Source organism: Rattus rattus, chromosome 1 (assembly GCF_011064425.1).
Source record: "Rattus rattus isolate New Zealand chromosome 1, Rrattus_CSIRO_v1, whole genome shotgun sequence".
NCBI lineage: Eukaryota > Metazoa > Chordata > Mammalia > Rodentia > Muridae > Rattus > Rattus rattus.
The window spans coordinates 78,058,896-78,070,699 of NC_046154.1; positions in this window are offsets into that span (position 1 = coordinate 78,058,896).

Here is an 11,804-nt window from a genome sequence, read left to right on the forward strand (position 1 = left end):
TTCCTGATTTTAAATCAGTATCAAGCTTGCTGTCTATTCTAGTGTAATTAGATAATGACACAAGAAAGTATACATGCCCCAATTAATGGTAATCATTCAACAGATACGTATTCCCAGCACCTGGATGAACCATAAGTATCTCTTGTAACCACACAATATTTTCAAAAGAAGTTTCTTGGAGTAAGGCTGATAGCAGCAATAATCATTTGGAGTGAGTCTCTGGGACAGTTGACTTGAATGGGGTCTGTAATTCTTGGTCTTTCCACTTTCCACTTAGTTAAACTTGGCTCCTCAGGTTAGTGCTGTGAGGGAGGGAGCAACTTGAATCCTTGTGCTTTAGCAGATCTCTGGGGGTAAAAATGGAAGTGGGAGTTGGGGACAGGGAGAGTGGTGATAGAGGTTTTATGATTAAAAGGTTACAAACGATGTTTCGATGTGTTTTCATTAAGACTAGTGATCTAATTAAACATTCATTATCTGTTTGGTGGTTTTCAAAGACCCTCTAGTCTCCACATTCTGCTTAACTTCTGTTCTTATAGTATATTGTGGGTAAGAAGCCCATATAGGGAAGTTTCTGCTGCATTTGCCTGGGCAGCTTTTCTCTATTCATGCTTACTTGTTACAGTAGTTCCTAATAACTTTGGTTCAGGTATGTAATAAACCATTAAGGTCTGCCTTCATTTTAATTCATGCAAGGCAGTGTCACCTTAGACATAAGACTTAATTTAGGATTGAAAAAAATGTCTTAAAGAAATCATTTTATGGTGGAGGGATGGCTTAGCTATTATGATGACTGACTGCTCTTCCAGAGGTCCTGAGTTTAATTCCCAGCAACCACATGGTGGGTCACAAACATCTGTAATGGGATCCAATGCACACTTTTGGTGTGTGTCTGAAGATAGCTATAGTGCATTCACATAAACAACAATAAATAAATCTTTTAAAAAAGAAATAATTTTATTTAGTAAAGTTTGCATTCAAATTATTAAAACTGACACAATAGCTAGCATGTTCTGTCAGGTGCTTTATCATTGCTTTATACTGTCTATCGAATCCTCTCTCTCCTTCCCCACTTTCTCTTATTTATCCATCAGCCAGAAGTAGCAAGCTAGTAATCAGTAATCAGCACTCAATGCTTCTGCTTAAATTCCTGCTTCTAGGTTCCTGTTCTAATTTCTTTTGATAATGACTGTGACATAGAAGTGTAAACTAGAATAAATTCTCCCACCCTCAAAGCTGCTCTTAGGAACAGCATATTATCTCAGCAGCCACCAATTAAGACAGAAGCAAAAGGGTTTTATTATTATTATTATTGTTAATTAATTAATTAATTAATTTATTTTTACACTCCAGATTTTATTCCCCTCCCAGTCCAACCCTGAGGGTTCCAGGTCCCATACCTCCTCCCCACCCTTCCTCACCAACCCCCTACAAAGAAGTCCCTACCCCATAAATTCCACTCAAACCTTGAACTTCCTGGGGGTTCCAGTCTCTTGAGGGTTCTCTGACTAAACCCAGACCTGGGAGTTCTATACTGCATATGTGTTGGAGGCCACATCTCATCTGGTGTATGCCCCCTGGTTGGTGATCCAGTGTCTAAGAGACCTCAGGGGTCCAATTTAATTTAAATGTTTGGTCTTCCTACAGGGTTGCTCTCCTCCTTACTTTCCTCCAGATTTCCCTAATTTAACCAGAGGAGTCAGCAGCTTCTGTTCATTGGTTGGGTACACATATCTGCATCTGACTCTTTTAGCTGCTTCTTGGGTTTTTTGGAGAGCAGTCATGGTAGGTGCCATTTTGTGAATGCCCCATAGCTTCAGTAATGGTGCCAGGTCTTGAGGCCACCCTTTGAGCTGGAACACACTTTGGGCCTCTTGTTGAACCTTCTTTTCCTCAGGCTCTTCTGCATTTTCATCCCTGCATTTCTTTCAGACAGGAAGAATTATGGGTCAGAGCTTTGGCTATGAGATAGCAACTTCATACTTCACTTGATGCCTTGCCTTTCTGCTGGGGGTGGATTCAATAACTTCCCTCTCCTCACTTTAGATTGTAGGACCTTTCATCTTGGGTCCCCCCCATTTGAGTCCTGAGAGTCTCTCATTTCCCAGGTCTCTGGTACATTCTAAAGGGTCTCCACAACCTCCTTCCTCCAGAGGTCAACTGTTTCCATTCTTTCTACTGGCTCTCATGACTTCAGTCCTTTTCCCCCACCCAATACCAGATCATATTCTGCTCTTCCCCCATCTCTTCCCCATTTCCCTCCTCTGTCCCTCCCCCGCCTTTGTGGTACTAACCCTCTATTTTATGATGCCTTCTGTTGCTGTAATTTTTTACCTAAAGTAAACTGGGGAGGAAAGAATTTACTTATCTTACAGATTACAATTAAAAAATGAGTAAGGCCAAGTTAGGAATTCAAGATAGGATCCTGGAGGTAGACATTGAAGCAGAGGCATGCTTTTTACTAGATTGCTTAGCTGTCTTTCTTATATAATTCAGGCTCTCCTGGTAGGGATTGAACAGCACACAGTGAACTGGGCTCTCTTATATCAGTTAATAATTTAGACAATACCTCATAAATATTACCATTGATGTGCTCAGTCTGATGGAGGTAATTTTCCAAGTAAGGTTTCCTTTTCCCAGGTGTGTCAAGCTGACCAGCAAGATTAGCCATCACACCCTTTAAAAGATCAACATAGAAAATGTCATTTTCTTGTAACCAATAACTTGAATCCAGTTTTCTTGTTTTTATTTTCTCATTAAATGAGTAGAATGGTCAACATCATTTCACACTTGCTAACTTTGTGCAAGGAATATATAAAGGTGAGTTTTGTTAGTGCCACAATCGATTTCAAGTTTGACATATATATATATATTTTTTGCAAGAAAGAGGAAAGAGGATGGGGAACATAAAATAAATGATACTTAACATCACTTCAAAAAGGACCTTCTGAGAAAGGTTTTCAAAAAAGTTAAAAATGAGATGAAGCTTGCTGGCTAACTACAATGTAGAAAAGTAATCCCTATTACCACAGCTACTTTATAAGTTAGGAATTAAGTGCAGTATCTAAAAATAATTTCAGAAGTACAAATTAATCTGCAGTTTCTTTCTTAGTTTGGAGCTACTGTAGTGACTTAGGATCATTGGAGACTCAGTCAAACCTGAAATTAGCACTGTGTCGAAGATGGCTGCGAGAACTCTAGCCTTTCCATTCCTATTCTCTTTAGGAAGTATTAGAAAAGACACTCCATAAAGAGCTCCTTAAGCCTGTCAGTATGTTTTAATCTGTCTTTGCCCAAAAACTTTTTTGTTTCTTCTCATTAGAAATAAGCTAGGATATATCTAATGAGAAAGAAATCAGAATTTGCTTGAGAGAAAAGGGGAGAATTGCTATTGGATGAAAAGTTAAGTTAAAATGCTTTGATCCAGGCATGCAAAAGTCATTTAAGTTCTCTGTTAATTTTAATTCATTCCCAGACAGGACTTGCCTAGCTGGTTTGAGTGGTGACTTGGGAAGCAGAGAGTAAAAAAAAAAAAAAAAAGAGGGTTCAAATGCCTAATTATCCCAAAACAAAAACAAAACAGAAATATAGTAAACCTGATGCTCAAATAAACAGCTCATAACATTTTAGCATAAGTCACAACTTGTGTAGAAAATACTTCTACTAAGAAATTACTCACTGTTTATGAAATTGAGATATTTGGAAATTTATCTGGTAACTGTTGAAAGGAGAAAAGTCAAAAAGGGGTATAATAGTGGCCAGGTATTCAGCATAGATGATTGATCCTCCAGCTTGCTGGGCATCTGAGACATTATATGCAGTGCATGTAGACAAAATGGCACAAGGAAAGGAACCATAGGTTTTAAATCACAGACACCCATGTTGACCCTTCTGAAGACTTCCCTGTGGACATCTTAATTCCTTGATATTTCTGAATTATTCTGGCTTGTTGCTAAGCCAGATCCCATGTGATCAGAAAGCCCTCCAGCAGAGAGGCAGAAAGGTTTAGGTATTTACTGTGAAAACTTGTTATGAAGTCTCTGAAACTGCCTGCCATAAATCAGGAAGTTTCCAAGGTAATACTGGGCATATTTATCAACAAAAATAAAGGACTAGCTGGAGTTTCTATTTTATTTCTTTTCCTTTCATTCTGCGCTCGTACTAGAGGTTGTTACATGGCTTCTTAATGACACCAGACTGAAATTTATTTGTTTTTCCTTTCTTAGATAGTTTTAAACATGTAGGAATCACAAGAATGTTGCCTATCTTCATTGAGAGAGGTTTGCTGAGGTGATCACTTTTGGGGGTATATACTCCCTTGCACGATGCTATCAATTAATGTATCTGGGCCAGTAGAACTGTGAGACCGGCCAAGGCATGCAGTGAATCCTCCAGTGAGATGACTTATAAATGACATCATACAGTAAGTCCTCCACCAAGATGGCTGGCTCTCTGAAGCCCATATCCTTCTATAACATAACTGAACCACATTTACTCTATTCAAAAACTTGAAATAAATTCCCACTTTTTATGTTGACAAATTGAATTTCTTATTGGACACCATTCATCCTGTGATTAAAAACAGGCAATTTTATGTGAATAGTTTGGCTTTAATGACAATCATTCTTACCATAACTCAAAGTACTTGGCTATTACTCTCTCATATTTACAGTTTCGGTCTTGGATGAAGTGTGAACACTATCATATTTCCAAGTGCAGTTTACCTATCAGCAAAGGTAATGTAATGTTTCTTTGTGTCTTTCAAGCATATGACCAACTCTTACAGGCCCAAAGCACTCAGGGCAATGGGTGAAATCAAAGTGCTGTGTATTCTTTTCAAAGGAAGAGTTGGAAACTGCTAGACACATTGCTTTTAAACATAGGTACACTTGAGCTTGAATTTCAACATCTTGATTAAATTCTACGGCAGCCTGGTTATTGGAAACACAGCTGCTTCTTCTGTATTGCAAGCCTTGCTTCCTCTACTCCATTACTGGTTTTATCCATGAGTTCTCTGGACTAATCTCTTAATTAATGCCTCAGGATCTACTGTCACAAGTGTAACTACACATGTGCTTAGAAACAGGCAAGCCTTGGAGATCTCAGAATATTGCATATGAGGAACAAGATTTAGAATTATGAAAAAAATCATTTAAAAAAGTAATGTGTGAGTGTGTGTTTCTTGTCATTTAAATAATGAATGCTCTTAACATCAGTTTCTTAAAGATTCACTTTAGATCTACAGTTTAAGACTAAGATCAAAACAGAATGAGAAGATTAATATGTACTTCTCACATGTGGCATCTTTGAAGGGAGCATTTCAGGTACCATGCCATTTCTGATATAATGATCTTACTGGGCCATTTTAGTTATAGTCTAGGACTTTTATAGTTGGAGTAAACTTTAGGGATCATCTATCCCAATTCTCTTAGGTCATGAAAATAAGGAAACCAAAAAAATCTGATTATTACCCAGGGTCAGTCATCTACCACATGGCAGAACTGAGATGCAATGTATCTTTATGCCACCCATCCGATACTGTTTCCACTGAGCTACATTATCTGTGCTTTACAGAACCCAAAATATTTTACAAACGGAGAATAAAAGAATACGGTCACTATCCATTGAGTCTCATCTTTGAGATATAACTGAGTTACATTAGAACTTGCTCTGTTTGGCAATGAGGATGTAATGCTAAATTATAAACTTACCGTTATTTTTTTAATCCTCTGACTGTATAAGCTGTACTCAATTATTTCAAATTAAAATGAACATGCAACTGTCCATCAGAGAGATGAGCTCAGCAGATCTTCTGAATATTCTATTATTTTATTCATGTTTGAATTCATGTGGACTAGACTAAATTAACATATTTTAAATAAGGCTTATGTTGTCATTACATGGAAACTGGTGTGAAAATGCATTGTTATATACATACACAAACATATATATATGCATTGTTATATACATACACAAACATATATATATGCATTGTTATATACATACACAAACATATATATATGCATTGTTATATACATACATAAACATATATATAACACTATGCACACACACACAAAATCATCCTTCTTGAGAGGCAAAAATAAGAAGAATAAAGGAAATCTTGAAGTTCTCAGTGATTTCCAGAAGTTCAAACAGAGCCACTGTTTTCATAAATTATACTTATCTGAGCAAACTGACCTTTATAGCTTTTGACTTCCAGTACAAACACATCTGCCAGCTTGAAAAATCAGGTACCTGAAAGCCACTGGGCATTTGCTTCTTACTGAAATTTTTGTCACTGCCATAGAAGTAAGAGACCTTAACTGAATGTTTCTATGATATTTTGGCTACTGAAAGCTTGCATGAGGTTTCCCTCTGGACTGAGCAGCTCCACAGAAAAGGAGAGGCTATATTACTCTCAGATGTCTAGTACTAATAATGTCCTAATCTCTTTCCTACTTAGTGCTAACCATTTCTAGTTCATAGAAAGTGTTAGAAAACCTATACTTTATTTACTTCCACTGAGAAAATGGGATGTAAAAAGCATTTTCAGTGCTTGATAAAATGCCACCAACAGCTTCACTTTGTTCTGATTATGCTGGCATACCTGTTGGCTACTGGAAAACTCCTGCTCTACAGAGAGCAAAGTGGAGTTGCTAGTATATTCAGCCACTTAATTATCCTCTATTAAGATCACATGAAAGGGTGGTGTCGACTCACTGAACTTCAAGGGGCCAGATTCATATGGATCGAAACAAATCAAGGCAAATTCATAGTGACTATCTAATTCAAGGTCATCATTTTACACCCCACACTCACACACACATGCACACACACACACACACACACACACACATGCACACACAAACAAACACACACACAGAAACACACCACACCAAACACAAAAGTAAAAGCCTATGAGTTGAATTTTTATTTTACAAATATTTATTAGAATACTTGGCTATTTTATACTATAATTTTAATACACCTGTATTTATATTTTCAATAAAATGAAAAAGTATTAAAATATAGGTTTTTAATTTTAGTTTTTGGTGATAAAGGTTGACCCCTGGGATTCTTATATACTGTGTACAGTGCAGTACTGAGCAGGCCCAATACATTTTGGTTGATTTTGAAATCTGTCATGTCTGTGAATGGGCCATACAAGTACACGTGTTTGTATTCTTTTTCACACTTTACTGATATATTTTATTTTGACTGTAAATTAATCCATGTTAATTAATACCAATAAAGATAATATTGCAAGCCCAAGGTGGCATATAATTAAAGGTACATTTTTTTTTGTTGCCTTCTCACTCTTTATCTTCCAAAGACAAGTACTTGTATGTCAGGTTCAACCTTGCAAAAACAGTTCCCAATGTTAAATAAAAGAAACTAGAAACATATTCAGCATTCTAAATATTTTCCTTTACATACTTCTTGTATATGTATGTGGAAGGAACCCTTAGATGAATGCCTACATAAGATTCCATTGCAAGACAATACTGTAGTTTATTTAGTGTATGGCTATTCATCATTTGTATTCGGTGTGCTGTTAAGTGTATGTGATTATAATAGGAGGAATGTCGGCGGTGTGTGAAAAACAATAGCATTGGTGTTGACTTAAGCATATTTAAGTGGAATTCCTTCTTTAAGAATTTATCAATGTCTTTGATATGCTTAATCTCACAAACACATTTGGCACATTTAGTATATTTGTTCCAAAAATGAATTGTGTAGCAATCCCAATTTAGGAGACACTCTTTTTAAGGAAAACTTTCACTTGTGATTACCATATGCAACAAGCTTTGACTTTTATAAGTAGCAACAAGTATTTTTATGATATTATTCCAAAAATAAACAAGAATCTTTGACAAGAGTTACACAGTTATATCAGCTAATTTTTTTTTGTGTTTGTAATATCGTTACCTAGAACCACCACCGTAATTTAAACACTGAGCAATTGCATTTAGAGGTGGCTCTTTTGACTAATCATTGGGAAAGAAACTCCATAATCACAGGTGATACTGCTGTGTGTGAAAAAAAACATAGAAAATGAGATATTCTAGTTTTTGCTCCTTTGCCATTGGAGAACAGAGCATTTGAGCTTTCTAACATGACAGGATACAGTAGTACTATCTTTGAACAGAGACTGAAGACACTGAATCCACTAGCATTTGAATATTGGCATTCTCATTCTCAGGAAATACAAACCATACACTTCTCTTATTTCTTAATTCTCAGTCTATAAATTTTGTTTTAGGTGTCGAAGTCGACTAAAACAAGTTGACTTTCTATTTGACCTTCTACAACACAAATGCTGAGTTATGATTTCACATATATAATCAAATAACTATTCATTTGTCTTTTTTCCTCTAAAAGATATGGATACATTAACTATTTCTTAAGTCAAAACTGATGGGAATTAATGAATTTCAGGAAACTATGGAGACAAACACAATTTGGACAGGGATATCTCACATAAAATGTGTGGAATGGGACCACCCACCCATCTCAGAAACTATTAACCCAGAAATGTTCCTGTCTAAAGCAAATACAGGAACAAAGAGTGGAGCAGAAACTGAAGGAAAGACCATCCAGAGACTGCCCCACCTGGGAATTCATCCCATATGCAGCCACCAAACCCAGTTACTATTGCTGATGCCAAGAGGTGCATGCTGAAAAGAGCCAGATATAGGTGTCTCCTGAGAGGCTCTGCCAGAACTTTTACTGATACAGATTTAAATGCTTGCAGCTAACTAACAGACAAAACGGAACCCTGATGGAGGAGTTAGAGAAAGGACTGAAGGAACTGAAGGAATTTGCAACTGCATAGGAAGAACAACAATATCAAACAACCAAACAGACCTCCTAGAGCTCCCAAGGACTAAACCACCAACCTAAGAGTACACATGGAGGGACCTATGGCTCCAGTTGCATATGGAGTAGAGGATTGCCTTACTTGGCATCAATGGGAGGGGAGGCCCTTGGTCCTGTGAAGTCTCAATACTGCCTTGTGGAGGAATGCTAGGGTGGTGAGTCAGGAGTGGGTAGGTAAGTTGGGGAGCACCCTCATAGAAGCAGGAGTAGGGGGGATAGAAGAGGGAGTTTTCAGAGGGGAAACCTGGAAATCAGATAATATTTGAAATGTAAATAAATAAAAAACTGTTTAAATTCATAAATAAATAAAAATGTTTACTATGTTAAAGTTACAAAAGCATTCTTTTTTTGATTCCTTGCATAAAATGTTTATGTTTTACAATGTTAGTTGAAACATGGGACTAAAGAATGAAAACACAATGAAGAAATATGTAGTAAAAGGCAGTAAGTCAAAGAATTCTTAAGTTGATGAACAGAAGCATTCTAGTGGGCCTGGGGAAAGCAAATGGCAAAACATTGCTGTAGTTGAATCTGACATCATCAGAAGAGAAGGCAGAAGTGCAAGCCATCATTGGAGATAGTGGACTGTAGCCTGAGAAAATCTGCCAATATATTATTCAGTATAGAATGATTTGATCGGCTAATGTTCTTTGGGTTCCAAATTCTCTCCAAGAAAAAATTACATTTCAAGGCGTGAGAGCAATTTTTTTAAAAAAAAGTCGTGTACAAACACACACACACACACACACACACACACACACACACAAATCAAAGGTGTTTCATTCTCTCCTTATCTGGCATCAGAGAATATCAATTTTAACATATAGTTTTGCTTTAAGATGGGCTTCTGCTACACAATTAAATGGCTTAGGTTTTTCTTTACACACACACACACACACACACACACACACACACACACACACACACACACAAGACAAAGTACACTGTCATTAGGACAAAATGGCAACCAACAGATTGGGAAAATATATTTACCAATCGTACATTAGAGGGCTAATATCCAAAATATACAAAGAACTCAAGAACTTAGGCTCCAAATAGCTGAATAACCCTATTAAAAATGGGGTATAGAGCTATACAAAGAATTATCATCTGAGGCATATCGAATGGCTGAGAAGTACCTAAAGAAATGTTCAACATCCTTAGTCATCATGGAAATGCAAATCAAAACAACCCTGAGAATCCACCTCACATAGTCAGAATGGCTAAGATCATAGATTCAGGTGAAAACAGATGCTGGTGAGGATGTGGAGAAAGAATACTTCTCCATTGTTGGTGGGATTGCAAACTGGTACAACTACTCTGGAAATCAATCTGGAGGTTCCTCAAAAAATTGGACATTGTACTACTTGAGGACCCAGCTATACCACTCCTGGGCATATGCCCAAAAGATGCTCCAACATACAACAAAGACACATGCTCTGCTATGTTCATAGCAGCCTTTATAGGAGCCAGGAGCTGGAAAGAACCTAGATGCCCTTCAACAGAGGAATGGATACAGAAAATGTGGTATTTCTACACAAGGGAGTACTACACAGCTATCAAAAACATTCACTTAATGAAATTCACAGGCAAATGGTTGGAACTAGAAAAATATAGTCCTGAATGAGATAACCCAATCACAAAAAACACACATGCTATGCACTCATTGATAAGTGGATATTTGCCCAAAAGCTTGAATTACCCATGCCACAATCCACAGACCACATGAAGCTCAAGAGGAAGAACGACCAAAGTCTGGGTGCTTCAGTCCTTCTTAAAAGGGAGAAACAAAAATATTAACAGTAATGGATATGGAGACAAAGTTTGGAGTAGAGACTGAAGGAGGCTATTCAGAGCCTATTTATGCAATATACATATCAACACAGCCACTAAACCGAGACAATATTGATGGAGCCAGGAAGTGCATGCTAACATGATCCTAATATAGCTGTTTCCTGATAGGCTTAGTCAGAGTGTGACAAATACAGAGGCAAATGCTAGAAGCAAACTATTGAACTGAGAATGGGATTCCCATTGGAGAAGTTAGAGCAAGAATTGTAGAAGCTGAAGGGGCTTGCAAACCCTGTAAGAACAACAATACCAACTAACTAGAGCTCCCAGGTTCTAAACCACTACCCAAAGAATAAATATGGACAGACTCATGGCTTTAGCTGCATATGTAGCAGAGAATGGCCTTGTTGGGCACCAATAGGAGGATAAGCCCCTGGTCTTGCCAAGGCTGGACCCCCCCCCCCCCGTGTAGGGGAATGTCAGTACAGAAAGGCTTCGCTGGGTGTGGTTGGCGAGTGTGAATACCCGTATAGAAGAAGGGAAGTGGGATCTGATAGGAGTATTATGGATGTGAAACTGAGAATGGAAATAACTTTGAAATGTAAATAAAAACATCCAAAAAAAAAGGAACAAGAGTGAGGAAAAAGAATTCTCCTCTTTGTCTTCTTGCCTCCCTGGTCCTAAGAGTTTTTCTTTGGATTTGCTTCAGTGGAAATTGAAATGAATTGGGAGTAACATATGAAGATAAGGAGATGTCCTAACCAGACTTTGATTATTGTGATAAAACGACCCAGCCAAAAGCAACTTGGGAAGGAAAGAGTTTATTTCACAATATAGCTTACAGTTCATCAAGACAAATATCTGAATGGGAATTGAAAGCAGGAATCTTGAGGCAGGAACTTAAGCAGAGGACACAGCAGAGTGCTACTTGCTGGACTGCTGAATTTTCTGTTTCGTACATCCCCAAGGATAACACTACACACAGCCATTTGGAGACCCCTGTACAGCAATCATCAATTAAGAAAATAGGCCATAGGCTTTGAAGTAATCCAATATTATTATTCTATTGAAATGCCCTCTTATCATCTCGTTTCATGTAGATAAAACAAAAGTCAAAACCATCTAACCAGCAC